The following is a 14568-nucleotide window of genomic DNA, read 5'->3' as shown; positions in this document are numbered from 1 at the left end:
AAAATGAAGTCATTATACTCTAGGAACGAACTTATATTGTGTAAAGAAAATTTTATCAGCATTGAAAAATTAGAAAAAGAAGGAATTAGTGTACGGGAAGTGATTGGTCAATTATCTTTCGTTGGAGGACAAGGGTTCAAAAAGTGTAAATGTTTAAAAAGTGTTCAACAAAAAAGTGCTTCATAATGTTTGTTTTACTTTATTTGTGGACCTAGACTCTTTGAGGAAATGTAAAGCCTTTGTTAATTTTTATATGAAATACTATAACAGACAGTGGTTAAAATTACAATATTTTTCACTATTTTTAATACAGAATATTGTTTATTATATTCACATTAGAATGTATGAATATTTAAATAACTTAAATTAAAAATAAATACAAATTATTTCAGTCATTGCTGAGGTGATTTTTATTTATGTTTTTAAATAGATCCTAAAACGACAATAAAAGATGAATTGGAAATAGATATGTAAAAGTGCGAAGAACGGCAAATCTTAGTAGGCCTATAGATTCTTTTTACTTCTTTAATACGATTTTACCACAGCTGATCGGTAACTCCTTGAGATTTATCAACATCTCTTGGCAAAAGTTCAAAATGCATACATCTAATAAGATATTTCGGGGTTTTACCGCACTGTAATAGTAAATGTTAGGTTATACCGGTAAATTCTAAGCTCTACCGGTCTTCGTACATTTACAGTAACATATATATTGCCACTGTCACACATCTGTGACGCAGTGCATTAGGGTTTGCCACTAGAGGGAACCTAAGAGGTGGAACTTAAACTGGGAAATTCTGTCCGGTATCGGAATGGGAATCCGGTGTGGCTTAGTGGATAGAACGTCGGCACGTAGAGCTGAATACCCGGGTTCAAATTCCGATGCCGGAGAGAATTTTTCTCCGTTCCACTCATTCTTCATCATATGAATAATTGTGTTTTTCCTTTCTACTGAACAATTTTATATTTTGCAACATAGAAGTTATTGCAGGAACTACGACGATATGAAGTTGTAAATAACAAATTATTAAGACATGATATGTGGATGCGGTTTTCTGCATGTTAGTCACGGACTGTCAAAGTTTTTATGAAACTTTATTGGATTGCTGAAACGAGTTTTTTGATTGATGGTGTGAATTTTCGTGAAATCAGACTGTGAACGAGATGTGTACACCTCAGGAGATGCCACATTGTGTATCCTGGTTTATCGAGACACGATCAGATAGGCTACATAGGTGCAACATCACGTCCGGACCCAATATGGAAGAGAACTGCCATCGTGCCAACAATCCGGGAATGACACCGAAAATTTATGGAGACTAGGAGTGTGTTGTGGCAAAAGGACAGTGACAGTGGGCGGCAGAGCACAAATGTAGAGGACATTGAACGTGTGCAAGGTGTATTTGTCCTAAGGAATCCTTTCTCATCGTCAATTTTAGCCAGCATATCGACAGCAAATGCTGTGCTGCGTGGATGATTATCTGGCTGAAGAGCTTGCAGAGTAACTAGCTGAACTTTATACGCGTACAGCCTCAGATTCTTGTAAAGGACTTTGTTGATAGTCGAACGCAGGAAGTTCAATTCCCTGGCGACACTACGAATCGATTTACTAGGGCTTCCTGATCGTGTCTCGATAAATCAGGATACACATTGTGATTTATTTTTCGTTTATGATTGATGTTTCAAAAGCATTTGATTTGGTGCCACATGACGTATTAAGAGATAAGTTTAAGTAGGCTAGGAATAGATAAAAGAGTGGTGCTATGGATCCAAGAATTCTTAAAAGGTAGAACCCAGAGAGTTAGAGTAGGTCATGAAATATCGGAAATTGGAAATGTAAGTTCAGGGGTGCCACAGGGCAGCGTTCTGGGGCCATTACTCTTTATAATATACGTAAATGACTTATGCCAGAATATTACATTAAATGTGAGGCTATTTGCAGACGACTGCATTATCTATAGAAAGATTAGAAATAATTCAGATGTGGATGCTTTTCAAACATACTTGAATAAAATTTATAACTGGGCGTTAATACATAGGATGAAAATAAATGGTTCTAAAAGTAAATCTATAACATTTTGTAAAACCCGAGAGGAAACTGGTCTTAATTACGAATTCAGTGGTGTTGTAATTCCGCAAGAACAATGTTGTAAATACCTAGGAGTGTTTAACTCACATATGTAAGTCAATTAAACAGTGTTCATGGGTTAGATAATAAACATACAATATATATAAAACACAGTTGAATGAACACTTTACAAATGATGATAATTAAGATTGGTAAATTTCAAACATGTTTCGGAAGGTGCCCCTCCATCTTCAGTGCCATTACCACGACGCTGGTACAGGTGTTCGACCGCGATGTATCGTGGCTTAAAGGAGACGATACATCGCGGTCGAACACCTGTACCACCGTCGTGGTAATGGCACTGAAGATGGAGGGACACCCTCCGAAACATGTTTGAATTTTACCAATCTTAATTATCATCATTTGTAAAGTGTTCATACAACTGTATGTTTATTACCTAGGAGTGTATTTAAACTCCAAACTTTCTTGGAGAGAGCATGTTGATAATGTTACGGGTAAAGCATGGAGGGCACTTCACTTTATTATGAGAATCATGAGAAAGGCTAGCCCCAAATCGAGGGAAATAGCATATCTAACGTCAGTGCGACCGTTAATGGAATACGGAACTACATGTTGGGATCCCTATAGAATATATCAGGTAAATTCCTTAGAAAGAATCCAGTATAGGGCAGCTAAATTTGTTAAAGGTAAAAGAGAAGATGGAAACGATACGATAAAAGAACTTAAATGGGAAACTTTGGAAAACAGACGCAGGAAAACTAGAATAGCACATTTAGGTCAGAAAGCATGGGTAGACATAACGGCTCGGTTAGAAAAGCCAATGTACTATGGTAGGAACGATCATGATTTTAAAATCAAATGTAGGAAACAGAAAACGGATGTAGGTAAATTCTCATTTTTAAATAGAACTATAAATGATTGGAATGACCTACCTGCAGCGGTCTTTGAGGGCTGTCCTTCCTTAAGGAGATTCAAGAATAACTTAAGTTGTGTATAAAGTGCAAATTAAAATTAAGGTGACATTTAACATTTAATTTTTTAAGATGACATGTATTTATTTAGCCTGACGAGTTACTCCCTTCGTTTGAATTGTAAATTATTTAAAAATAGGATGCAAGAGGGTCTTAGACTAGAAATGTTTTAGCTTAAATGTAGTTCTGTTTATAAGTATGCATAAGGGTGTAATTATTTGACTTATTTGAACTGTTGTATCAGTGAAGCGAGGTGATTCAGTGAAGTTATGGTTTTACAGTGCAGTGAATAGTTCCGATCAGTGATAATTTATAGCGTCAATGAAATGTGTTCTATAGTGTCAGTGAAATGTGTTATAGAGTGTCAGTGAAATGTGTCCTAAAGTGTCAGTGAAATGCGTCATAGTGCCACTACAGTGAGTGAGATGAGAGTAAAGTGAAAGACTATTGAAACTTATGTAGGGTCCATACATATATAGGTTGTATTGTAAAATTAGGTTATTTTATGTTTTATTATTAATTGTAATTTTTGTGTTAAATTGTATTGTGTATTGTATTGTACTTTTATTGTGTATTGTTTATATTGTGTATACTACTGCCACCGGGTGCTTGCCCACTTGCAGTGTAAATAAATACATACATCTCCTCAGGTATCGACATCTCCTGACCTATCTGATTTTAGATTTCACCAAAATTTACATCTGGAACCACAAAACGAATTTCACCAATTCAACAAAATTCCCGTAAAAACTTAGTTTTTGATTAACATGCAGAAAACCGCATCCAGATATCATGTCTAAATAATTTGTTATTTACATCTGAAGTTGTAAAGGTTTTATGTGGACATTCTGTATATCGCAATACATTCTATCTATATTATTTTTCAGTAGTTAAAGTAACAAATGTTCTATACAGTATTTAATGCATGAAATGTTACGTGATCACTATCGTGGTCTCTGTATACAGAGCATTGAGCTTGGCCACCGGCACACGCTTCCGTAGCTGGTGTATAATTAGTGTCATTAACTTATTATCGATCCATAACGTCTCTTGTGTTTACTCATATTCGATTAATAACAGCGCGCGCACATATATCCTTATTTCGTAATGAATACTAATGTAAGTACATATAATCTGACGAGACTTCTTCGAGAATGGCCCATCGGAGAATGCATAGTGTTCTGCCAAATGACAGATCTTTCATTGCAAACCCAGCATTATCCAATCTTTCCTATTTTCTGCCTTCCTCTTATTCTCCGCATATGCCAATATTAATCCGCTTTCTAACGCAGATAGTAATATGCTACCAAAATTCTACAACTAATCGAAACTATTCTAATTTGGCAATTACAGTTAAAACGCCGCCATTACATTGCAATTTTCAATACTCTAGTGTCAATCAGTTAGGATATTGAAGTTAAATCGATAATAGATTAATTTTCATGCAATGAAGAATTCAGGCCATAGGGGGTAAGGAATCCGGCGTGCCCTGGGCGAGGTGGGCAAGTACTGGGCAGGCGAAAAGTTCAGTGGCGGCCATTCAGTCGCTAATCATCTAGTGAAGGGGTTCTTAACCTGGGTCCAAGGACCCCTTGGATGGGCTTCAGGAGGTGTGAAAATAACATAAAAATTAACATACATATTCAATATGTTATTTCAACGTTTTAAATCAGAAGCTCATCAAAAATCGTTTTCACTTTTTTTTTTATTTTTATAGGGTGTGGTCTATAGCAGTCACCAGATTTTCTAAGGAGTCCGTGATTCAAAAAAGATTAAGAACTACTGTCCTAGTGAGATAGACAAGAATATTTTACGACTTTATTTCAATATTATGTATTAAAATTAGGGGGTTTTATTTATAATATCTAAACATCAAAATGTTTCTTTTTATGCACTTGCTTTTATGATTTTGACAATAATATTTAATTACTTCATTTCAAATTAGACAGTTGTTTAACAACATATTTTCGTTGTCTACACAACAAAATGCTATTATGATTTTGCTTCATGTAGCCTATTTCCTTATGTGTTTTGTTTTCTGTGTTTTGCAATAAGCAGAGAAATGTCTGAAACAATAATTTACTTTCGTAAAACAACTTACTCATTGATGATGGATTGCTCTAAATGTTCCATTAGTTGTATACGCTCATCTTCAACAGTATTATTATATGTTTGAGCATACTTGATCTTGTAATGTGGCTCACACACTATAACAGGGTGTCCACATACTAAGTATTTGGCACGTTCGCCAGTTTGAACAGAAAGAAACCGTTCCTCTCAATGGGAACCTTGAATCACTTTAAATGTACTGCCGGTACTTGTTCTGTTCTCTCTGTAAATAGTTCTTTTATTGGAGCACAAAATAGCCCACTTCAATCTTCAATTGTGTAAAGGTGCAAGGAATGTTTGAAAGCGCAGGATGGCCTTTTTCAGCAGTACAATTAAAATTTCGTAATTAGGGCTAATGTCATTTATTCATTCATTTCATATATTTCTTTATTATTCATAATTTAATGTATTATACATTGTTTCATTTACTTATCAATATAATATAATATTTTTTATATTATATGGGACGAGAAGTAAAAAAACCGGACTGTTGATGGCAACCACACTTATAATTTATGAAGATGAACTTGAAATAGTGAGTTATAACAGTGGAAGTGAATAGCGTGCAGATGGGGTAGAAGATAACGGTGAAGAAGTCATTCCTCTTTCTCAAATACTGTGTAACATTTATGGGAAAGATGCAAACAACAAGTGAACAAAGTTCATAGTAAAATTGTGTCTGAAGTTGTGTGTAAAGAAGTGAAGATGTATTTCTTAATGTTATTGCCCATAACATATTCACTGTGAATTTTTAATGCTAGTGAAGTGAACAATTAATTTCATTAGGCCTATAATGCATGTTATATAAGTTACCATTCCGATTCCTGTAATTTCATCACGTAAGCTGCATAACATTTACTTTGTGTTTGTAGTTCCTTTCCTTGTGTATTAAAAGGTTAGGCCGATATTCAATAATATCAACTGTTAAAAAGTACATACACCTAAGTATGAAAGAATTTTACATAACAAAAAATATTGATTTTGCTTAGTATCGTACAACATTTTATTGGTGGGGCCAAAAATGACCCCATGTAAGTGATATAAACGCCACCAGTCTATGGTTAAAGTAAAGAAAAAAATACAATAAACAGAATTACAAAATACGGAAAAAAGGACAACATGTGCAGAAGGCACGAAAATGAGTAGCTACTCTAAGGTCAAAATTAAGAAATCAACAAATTAAAGGTATTCAGAAGACATGATTAAGTGCACGATTAGACCAATGTTTCAATCTTATCATTATCTTCACAAAGAAGTCAAACTTTAAATAAATTATTGCAATCCTGTATTTCAAACTAGACACTTTCATACTTTATACTTGATTCTTATGAGAACTTCAGCAATGAATAATTATGTCTGTATATTATATCCCAAAACATACTGATTCGAACAAATAAACGTTACAATTTTTTTAAATTTATAATTCTCCACCACTTATTTTGCATGGTCAGTACCTCAAATTTACAGTCTATTCCAGGGATATCAAACCGCCTGTATTACGTGCTCATACTACAAGCAATACAAATCCAATAAGGTTCACTTTTCAGCAAGATAAAGTACAATCAACGCTCTTAAGAAAATGTTGTGCGGGACAGCACGCAGTGCAGGTGCTTTGACATCCCTGGTTTACTTATTCGTATAAGACCTGAACACGAAGCGACTACAGTGGCCATCCAAGTGTTCAATATGCAGCATGTCATCATACTAAGCAGCCATCTGGTGGACATATCTGGATCTATGTCGTATACTCGTTGACACTAGCGGGTAATCCCAAGCACATTAAAACATATAAATGCGCCATAGTCGCCATGGACTATGTATGTGACCCGCAGAACATACACAGAAAGTGGGCGTGATTACATTCAAATGTGAGAGCTAAAAATGTGTACTAATAATGCCGATTTCCTTTCTATAGTTCACTGCAGATCCGGTAATATGACAGTTATCAATTGCGTATATCTGTAACGAACAGAATAGTTTATCATACAAAGCTTGTAGGCTAAAGTGCTTTTTAGCGAAATAACATGATATATGTTAACAAGTTAAGTCCACATCTGTGAAGTAACGGTTAGCGAGTCTGGCCGCGAAACCACGTGGCCCGGGTTCGATTCCCGTTCGGGAAAGTTACTTGGTTGAGGTTTTTTCCGGAGTTTTCCCTCAACCAAATATGAGCAAATGCTGGGTAACTTTCGGTGCTGGACTGACTCATTTCACCGGCATTATCAACTTCATCTCATTCAGACATTAAATAACTTAAGATGTTGATGAAGCGTCGTAAAATAACCTACTGAAAATAAGTTAAAGTGGGACACAGTTTGGAAACTATGTATCTACTAAAAGAGATTAAAAAATAGCAGTTTAATTCCTGCTGTACCTAACCTACAACAATAAATCTGCTATAATATTTTGTGAGAAGTTAGAGTTGTTTACTTACATTTTAGAAATCCATATATTTATTTATCTATTTATTTATTTATTTATTCATTCATCTATTTATTTAGTCTAATGCGCAGACATTTTTGGAGTACTGTCATCAGTCTTGTAGCTTTAAAATACAGTTGTCTATTAGACCTGTTGTGGCGACTGTGAAGCGCTCTGTAGTCCCCGATGTGTTCCCAATTCACTACTACATTTATGTTGCACAGCATGTAGTTTGAAGTTGAAGCGAACTAAATGATCTGCCAACAATCATCCTTCATTATTATGCGGGATGCAGTCACACTGTCACATCTAGGAAGTTCTGCTATCATATCCCTGTTATTGATTAGGCTAGCCGAAAATTTACCTTGACTTAACTTTTGCAGGGTGTCATATCTTTCAGTCTGGAAGTTATATTTAGTTATACTTTACGCTGAATGGAAAGATAGGGGCGTAGTCTTTAAACTTTTTATCTGTGTGCCCTTAGCTAGGAAGTCGGCCTCCTCATTTCCTCTAACTTCAACATGTGATAGAATCCATTGGAAAGCTATTTCTTTGCCTGCTGTATTTAGTTGTTGGGGATTGTGAGTGGGTGATGTAACCGCCAAATCATAAAAATTGGTGCCCATTTCAAAACGGTTACGACTATGTTCAAATTGACAGAAGATTTCTATTTATGTGGTAGTTTGAAAGACGAAGTGTTCAGCACGAATCCGCACATTTCAGAGGAATTACAGACTAATACTGACAATGAAATAAGAAGAATTTCAGTTGATGAGCTTAGATGAGTTTGTGACAACATATTCTCACGATATCAAACTTGTATACTAGCAGAAAGACGGCACGTTCAACATCTACTGTAAGCTAAGTTTCATAATCCTCTTCCGCCGTTGTAGGCAGCGTTTTATCGGTTGATAATCAACCTGTCACCGGGAGCCAGATCCCATGCTACGGCAGCCATTTTGAGGACCTTGTATATGTGAAATACCTGTTGAGATATGCACCTGTTTCATTGTCACAATACCACTACTCTGTGTCTTTCCCATTCATTGATACATTCTTCAGTTCTATGTCACAGAGAATCACTTTCTTCCGAATATCTGGATACCCTCGAATGCGTTGACACATATTCCACACACTCTCTTGCAGTGTTTGTACGTCATTGATAAGTTTGGAGTTTAACAAGATATGTGAACGTATGGGCGAACCTCATGCAGTGCGATGGAATATCAGTACGACTGGGGGTCGATAATCCTACGGTTCATTCATTCACTCATTCATTCATTCCTTCATTTATAGTTTTATGCCCAAATGTTGGTCTTTCGCTTCAAATTCAGCATTCAATCTTTTGTACTTTCTGCCTTTTTTAATTGCTTATTCTACGAAGCTGTATCAAGTGCTAGGCCTATAGTTATTTGGCGTCTGAATGAGATGACGGTGATGATGTCGGTGAAATGCGTCCATGGTCCAGCGCCGAAAGTGACCCAGCATTTGTTCTTAATAGGTTGAGAGTAAACCCCGGAAAAATCTTCAACCAGGTAACTTCTCCCAAACGGGTTTTGAAGCCGGGCCCGCTCGTTTCACGGTCAGATATGCTAATTGTTATTCCACTGCAGTGGACATTTCCAGCCTTCCTCTTGGTGTCCGTTGACAAATATATCTTAGTGTCGTACATCATCTAATATCATCTTCTGTCACGAACGTTTTTCCGTTCACCATTCCTTCCAGTGCATCCTTAAACAAGCGGTTTCTTCTCAGCCGGTGACCCAACCAACTCCTTTTTCTCTTCCTGATCAGTTTCAGCATCAGTCTTTCTTCATTCACTATGTCCAGCACAGCTTCATTTCTTATTCTGTCTATCATTTCACATTCGAAATCCTTCTAGCCGCTTCTCTTCTTCTTAAAGTCCATGTTTCTGCTACATGCAATGCCATACTCCGCACAAGGCACTTCACAAGGATTCACACGTCTATATTCTTAGTTTTTCTTCCGATAACCATGATCTTCGTCTTGTTTGTATTTATCTTCATCCCATATTGCTCAGAGCTGTTATTTAGCTCCAGTACTTTGATAGTCGGAAATAGTATGATATTCCTATGAATATGAGTTAAGGGACGGTAGTCCAATGGATAGGAATCGGATAATTTGATAACTTCCCGCGATAGAAACGAAGAAAAAAATCATGCCCAACACTCACAGTCAGATATACGCAGTACCATACTGTAGAATGAAGCATTCCGACAGACTAAATAAGTATTTTGTGTTATGGAAACCAAGAAGAAGTGCATTTCAAGATGCATTCTCTGTAGTTTTACTTCCCTTTGTTTACACGATACTACGGTCAAAAACTGCGCAAAATTATTTTTATCACTCTAGATAGAACTTATCTCATCCATTAAAAACATGGAACTCAACAAACATAATATTCATAAAGGGCGTGACTGTTTGAAGAGTATTCTAGGTCACGACAAAATTATCTCGCATCTGCGCTGCTGGTCGACCTCCAGTAACAGTGTTTCCGTGCTTCCGTGAGCACAAACCATTGGTGCGTGCGTTGAAGTGTTGCAAATATGTGATTTGTGCTAGAAGCCAACAAGAAAATTTCCAACTGGGCAGTAATATGTTATTCAGCTGTTTCATCTTAATTTCCACAGAGTTTTAATCTTAAAGCAATAATACTATAAACAGCAGGATGAAGGTAATTTTCTTCATCTTCCTATCTTTTGTGTTCCAAAGAGTTCGCCTTCAAAGAGATACAAATATTTTAAGTGAAAATGAAGAAAACCTCGTGTTATGCATAGAGGCTATTGTAAATTCTACATTTTTCCGTTTGAGGTCCGTGCTAGTGTCTACTCCAAAGACCTCTGAATTGGTATTTAGAAGAAGCTTCAAAAACATTTCATCTAATATAGATTCTAACCGGAGGGTTAACCTGATATTACAGAAAATAAGCCTCAACTATATGCCCTACAAGATTTTACCACGAGATGAATCAATAAATCCCACAGGAGAGGTAACGTGGGGATATGTATTATTTGTTTGGCCAGAGGAAGAGAACGGCGACATTATTGATTCCCTTCGAAGTCAACTGGATTCGTTGAAAGACAGTGAAGGCGGTCAGTGGGAACCGAGGGCGAGGTTCGTTGTGGTGGTCATATGTCCAGAGTCCCGCAACTCACAAGACATGGCTTTGGAGATATACACAGAAATGTGGACGAATTACAAGATCATTAACAATTTAGTTATAGTGCCAATTCAAGAAAACATTCAGCCAAACAGACGTGACGACGATGGGAACGAATCAATAGCTGACTTATATACTGGGTTCCCTTATAAACCGGGTAATTGTGGAGAGGTGAAAGATGTCGTGGTGCTACATGAATGTCGGCGAAAAATACATCCAACTTTTCCACAAGAAGTCAACCTCTTCCCCAAAAAGACTCCTGAGAACTATGAAGGCTGTATTTTCAAAGTGGCTAGCATTGGTTTTAATCCTTTTGTTAATTTACCAGAGAATTCTACACAAAAAGAAGAAAAGGGCTCTTTAAGAATAGGAGGCCTATCAATAGAATACCTTCTCCCATCAATGCAGAAAATGAATTTGACACCTATCTTCCTTGCACCGTTATTAAGACTTAGTGTGAATGATTTAGTTACGGTGGCAAGTGATTTAGTCAGTGGAAAATCAGATATATTGGTAGGAACTCTACCTTTGTTACCAGTTGTTATATCATCTGATTATGAACCATCTATTCCGTTCAAATTTGGCTCGGTGTCATGGTTTGTTCCCTGTCCGGAATCTGTTCGAAGAATTGAGAAGGTATTTACAACATATACTGCTTCTGTGTGGGCTACAATGACTGTCGTTTACATTTCTATAAGTTGTGTGTTCTGGTGGTCTGCAAATAAGAACATTTCGCCCGTCGCTAAAGATTCCATTAATTTCCGGTTTATGAATTTGAGTCTCTACAACACATGGGGTATTTTTCTGGGAGTGTCGGTTCCAGAGATGCCAAATACTTGGAAACTAAGGATGATTTTTCTGCTGTATGTGTGTTACAGTTTCGTTATCAGTACTGTGTTTCAAGCGTTCTTCACTTCTTATCTCGTCGAGCCTGGATATGGAAAGAAACTGGAGACACTTGATGATGTTTTGAAATCGAACCTCAAATTTGGTTTCAATTCTGCAGTAGAATTGGCGGCAAGCACTATGGATTACAGAGAGATTGGAATGTTTTCCTCTTCTCGTCGTGTAGAATGTAGCGACTTAAAAAAGTGTTTAGAGCGTATAATATACAAGAGGGATATAACTACAATTGCTGCAGGAGTATACAGTACCTACTTGGTAAGCACTTTGGGGTTTGAAGACGAGAGTAAAGTATTGTGCACGCTCAACAATCAGATATTGTCGATAGGCATGGTGTTTCTACTGCCTAAAGGAAGTATATATCTGAATCAATTGAACCATTTCGTTAGACTAAGTTTGGAAGGAGGTTTAGTTGATCATTACTGGGACGTAACGACCTTTGAAACAAGATTAAAAAGTGACAAAAACAAAAATGACTATGAGATAAGTGAGTTGTATTTTGTTTTTTCTGTTTCCCATTTGATCCCAGCGTTTATTGCGCTTGGGTTTGGATACGTTGCTAGTTCTTGTGTGTTCATTATTGAACGTTTGCTTGCTTGTTGTTTGCGACATGACCGTAAGAAAACTATGAAAATACAAAGACGACGTCAAACAGCACCAGAACTTCAATCCACAGAGTGGATCAGACGAAACAACACCACTGAACCAAAGGTCTGGAGGCCTATGCATAGTACAGGGGAAGCCCGTCTCCCACCAAACTATGGTCGTAATTTGCGGGAAGCTAAACTGAAATAAAAACGTTTATCTTATTGTTGTAAATGTTCACCTGCACTCATGCATGTTTCAAATCTCTCCACCATATTTATGGACACTTCCTTAATTGATTTTGACATTATTATTATTCGTAGAGCCCAGATGCTTATGGAATTACATATTGCATTCCTTTACTTATAGACTACTGAAAATGATAAATGTCGGCGATTTGTGGTTCAGATATAGTTAGAGTTGAATTTCATTTTACATATTTTTACATATTCTTACTAATACTTACTTATGGCTTTTAAGGAACCCGGATGTTCATTGCCGCCCTCAATATTCTTATTAATATTACATATTACATATCAGTAACTTTACGTAATAATTAATTCTTTTTCATTCTTATTTTTATCATTTAGTACTGTAAGTCACTTTAACTTTTACCATATAATAACGTTATTTATTAATTAATTATTTTTCTTCTTCACATTCTTTATCATTTAGTACTGTAATTTTAAGTTATTATTGCTAGAAAATAATTTAAAAACTTGAATTGCATTGGTACAATTGAGAACAAAAAGCAGCATGTTCACCCGACAGTCCCTGAGGTCAGTGTACAGAGACCGGTCCCCTCTATTAACACGAACAATAGCAATCCTACCTGCCCACTGCCCTGTACCGCAGACATACTCAAGGCTGCGCTTTCTTTCTCTCCTTTGTCACTTAATGTTGTTCACGTGAATGCTCAAAGTCTGTTGTGTCATTTTGACGAATTTTCTTCTATCTTCTCACCTTTAGACATTCACGTTATTCTTATCTCCGAATCTTGGTTACATCCTAATCTTCCTTCCACTCTCGTAAACCTTCCTGGCTATACGCTTTGCCGTAATGACAGAGAGATCAAGAGAGTCGGAGGGGTGGCTGGTTATATTAGATCCGATTTGCGACCTAAAATTATTCATCATTCTCCAAGCCAGTACTCTGCCAAACCCGAGTTCATGTTCATTGAAATTTGCACCTTATTTACAAAATGTCTAGTGTGTGTCGTATATAAACCCCCACATATATATGACGTAGATGATTTCGAAACCGCCTTACTAAACGTAACGCCGCAATATGAGAACGTTATAATCATGGGTGACTTCAATTCAAACTTACTTGACTTACATTCTAGTACGACTAAAAGACTTAAATCATTCTTTCAGTGCCTTGATATGGTAATCCTACCCCTAGCTCCCACACATCACACGGAAGGTACAGACACATTACTGGACTTGATAATTACTAACAATGCCGACAAAATACTGACGCATGGACAGTTGCCTGCACCAGGACTATCAGGGCATGATATCATTTATCTATCGTTTAATCTGCAGTGTCCTAAATCGACTCCTAGAGTAATTACTTACAGGGATATCAAAAGAATAGATGATATTGCACTGAAAGAAGACGCTGCGCAACTTCCATGGCATATGATCTGGACATTACGAACTGTAGACGAGAAAGTAGACTTATTCAATACGTTAATACTTCAACTTTATGACAAACACGCACCATTAAAGACCAAACGTACCAGAAAGACCCCAGCCCCTTGGATGACGACTGAAATACGTAGCCTGATGTCCGAACGCGACTTAGCCTATAGGAAATACACCCGCAATAAAAACGACGAATATTTTAACTTATATAAACACCTAAGAAACAGAACGACTCAACTAATAAGAAACGCTAAACTCAAATACTCCTACAAACTTATAGAGCCCAACACAACCCCTTCCGAGTTATGGAAAAATCTGAAGGTCATTGGACTTGGAAGGGCTAGTGAACAAGCAGACATACCCATCCCACTTGACCGATTGAACGAACACTTTGTAAAGGACCCGACCTTAAACAACACAACGAAACAAGACACAGTTTTGCCTGACTCAGCTCCCCCAACTCGAGACAAATTCTATTTTACTGACGTCACTCCTATTGACGTAATGAAAGCCATCCGACGCATCGAGACGAAAGCTCAAGGGCCAGACAACATTAGCATATTACTCATACAGAAAATACAAGACATAGTAATACCTACAATTGCACACATATTCAATAGTTCCTTAATCACTTTAACTTTCCCTAAAATATGGAAGCAA

Source organism: Periplaneta americana, chromosome 1 (assembly GCF_040183065.1).
Source record: "Periplaneta americana isolate PAMFEO1 chromosome 1, P.americana_PAMFEO1_priV1, whole genome shotgun sequence".
Classification (NCBI taxonomy): domain Eukaryota; kingdom Metazoa; phylum Arthropoda; class Insecta; order Blattodea; family Blattidae; genus Periplaneta; species Periplaneta americana.
Note: the sequence above shows the minus strand (reverse complement) of the source record.